Source organism: Propithecus coquereli, unplaced genomic scaffold (genome assembly GCF_000956105.1).
Source record: "Propithecus coquereli isolate 6110/MARCELLA unplaced genomic scaffold, Pcoq_1.0 Scaffold4, whole genome shotgun sequence".
Lineage (NCBI taxonomy): Eukaryota > Metazoa > Chordata > Mammalia > Primates > Indriidae > Propithecus > Propithecus coquereli.
In genome coordinates, this window is record NW_012149729.1 from 2679118 (window position 1) to 2681845 (window position 2728).

At 42.4% G+C, this 2728-nt stretch overlaps 1 protein-coding gene across 1 annotated transcript in view; it reads right to left on the reverse strand.

Moving 5' to 3' along the window:
- Positions 1-2728, reverse strand: part of PTPRZ1 (protein tyrosine phosphatase, receptor-type, Z polypeptide 1) — a 242740-nt gene that overhangs the window by 14727 nt on the left and 225285 nt on the right. The window lies entirely within an intron of this gene.

Below are 2728 nucleotides of genomic sequence, written 5' to 3' on the forward strand. Positions count from 1 at the left end.
AATGTAAATAGAAGTGTATAGAGTGACTTTATTCATTGTTGAAATCCTAATTTTCTTAAGTGATGTCACAAAATACATAAATTTAAGTTAATTTTAATCTACTTTCATTTTAAATTGTCATTTATCACTTTGACCTAGGAGATTGTATAACCAAACCAAGCCCAACAGCAGACAAAGTATGACCCCAATAACATTAGTTTATTAGTTGAAAACAAAATTACTTTGCTTGTTTATATGCTGGACTTCTGGCTATTGTAACCCGATATTTCCCCGGTAAAGAAAATACTATAAGTAACCTAAGGGATTTACCATGTTTTGGCCATCAGGAATCATAACCACCAGCTGGGCATTATGGTCCCATATCATCCTCCAGAAATCCTTGATGGTATGGAGAAGGGGATGCTGGGTGATGATGAATTCATTGCTCTGATAATAACCCTACAAAACCAAGGAGAAGATAAGAAGAGCCCTGACATATGCCTTTAAACATGCACATAACCATTTATAAGTTAATGGATTTTAAGTCAAAGTAGTCTTTTGAATTGCATAGTGTGTCTATACCTAATAATTTGATTATTATAGCCAATGTTTACTGGCCACTTGCTACATGCTAGCTATAGCACTAAGTGTTTTCTTCCTCAAGTCATTTATTCCTCACGGCAATACTATGAGATAGGAACTGTGATCTGTCTGCCCTCCCCATTTTACAGGTTATGAAACTGAGGCTTAAGAAGTTAAATGGTATGCTCAAGTTTACCTTAAAAAGTTAAGTGTAGTACTCAAGGTTAGCTTGTAGTGAATGTTTATAAATTTTGTTACCTTTTACATATAAGTTGGACTTCCTCATGCAGAAAAAAGGAGGGCTCAGTTGCCCTTGACACAGTTTCCAGTTCTATACCCTCTACCGCCCCCCCACCGTCCTTCCTTAATGCGGTCGATCCAGATATCTACCTGATAAAGATTCCTGGTGACTGCTTCACTATGGAACATCTAGAGACGTCCTAGTGGACTGGTGCTGCTGACCCTCAAACTGCATGGACTGTGCAGACAGACCACAGTGACTGCCTCTCAGTCACTACATGACCGCCTGGAACTCATGCCTGCTTGCTTTAAACCCACCGATTAAAAGTCCCCTGGGAAACCTGTTTGGGCAACGGGCTAGACTCAATGACAGCCTTGGGCCCTCAAGTCCTTTTCTCTCTCTCCCAGCTTGTGTTCCCTAACCTCTGTGTGTGTGGCTTCCAGGTGAGCCATGTATCCTCCAGGGTCTGTAAGTATTTAGGACTCTTAAACTTTCACACTGTGGTTGCCTCATTGAAGCCAAGGCTGCAATCTGACCCCCCATGGTGAGACTGCCCAAGGGACCTATGCCAGTGGATCCCCTGCTGGTGTTCTTTGGTACCAGCTAAGTTGATAGTGAAACTCAAAAGAGCTTGATTCAAAACACATCTCTGGGAGCGGACTTACCAAAATGGCTCGTGGAAAGTATCTCCTGCACTAGAAAGAGTGGAAATCTACAGGAGAATTTACATTTCTCACTTTCCACAAGTCCCCATGACAGAATGCCAAGTTCACATCTGTCTACTCACAACAGGACACCTTTGGTGTCCAGGCACCTTGGTTGCCTCTACAAAAGAGGAAATAGGGACATCCCTTGCAGATTTTCCTGCAGAAACCTGGAATCCAGTACCATTGGATTATTCATGATTTCCTGATGTTACTTACTAAAATCATGGCTCTCCTAGTCCCTTCTGCTTTTAGATCCCATTCCTATTCCCCAAGGGCTTATTTGTAGGGTGAAATGTATTTAGAAGCCACTACCACATATCTCCCTGTTTTTTGCATGGATATTCCTCAATATTTTGTTTTCTGGATAAATAGAGCAGAGATTTTGGAATAGGAATTAGAACCCTTTCATCTGAAGTCAGGCTTTATGATTGATTGACCTGAAAATAATATTGAAGATCACACAACAGGTACTAAAGCACTTATCTCTCACAGAGAAGCTCATAGAACAAAAGTGTTGTATCTTTAGAAATCCAGGTCTCTCATGAGCCCAGTTTGCAGGTGAGAACTGTGCTGCAAACCTAGAGTAGTAATGTCAGTGAGATTGGGCTTTCCTGAAGCTGGTGCACCTGGGTTTGCTCAGGGGCCCTGCCTTGGTAAATGAAATGAAGCCTCTTAGATGGGCAAGTGTAAGTTTTATATCTACTCATCAGCCCTGAATGTGAGTTTGGGTTCCTGCATTTACTCATGTGTCTTACTTGAGGTTTTTTCAGTCCCAGCGCACATAAAAGCATCAAGGAATGCTGTTATTCCACTCTTGCTGTGGGCCGTGGGCTTGCAGTCATCAGATTTGGCTTATATTTACCAGTGGTGCTGCCCCGTGTCTGCAGTCTCTGCTGCAGGCAGCCCACTCTGGTTTTTATTTCCATAACACAGGGTGGCAGGCAGTCTCCCCAGCGACTTCCCTGACTTACCATGATATAGGAGGCATTGATGTAGTCTGTACCTTCCCCATTCAGGGACGAAATGCCAACCCTCGATCTTTCCACTGGAACATAGAACATTCACTGTCAACAGCCATGCTCACAGCACTGTACCATTCCTCCCCCACTGCCAAATGTAAAATATAGCTGCATTTCTCAAGTTGAGTGTCTTTGATCCGTAAGCTAATTTTTCTGTACACTTTGCATTCTTAGATGAGACTTCAAGAGTTTATGAGTCC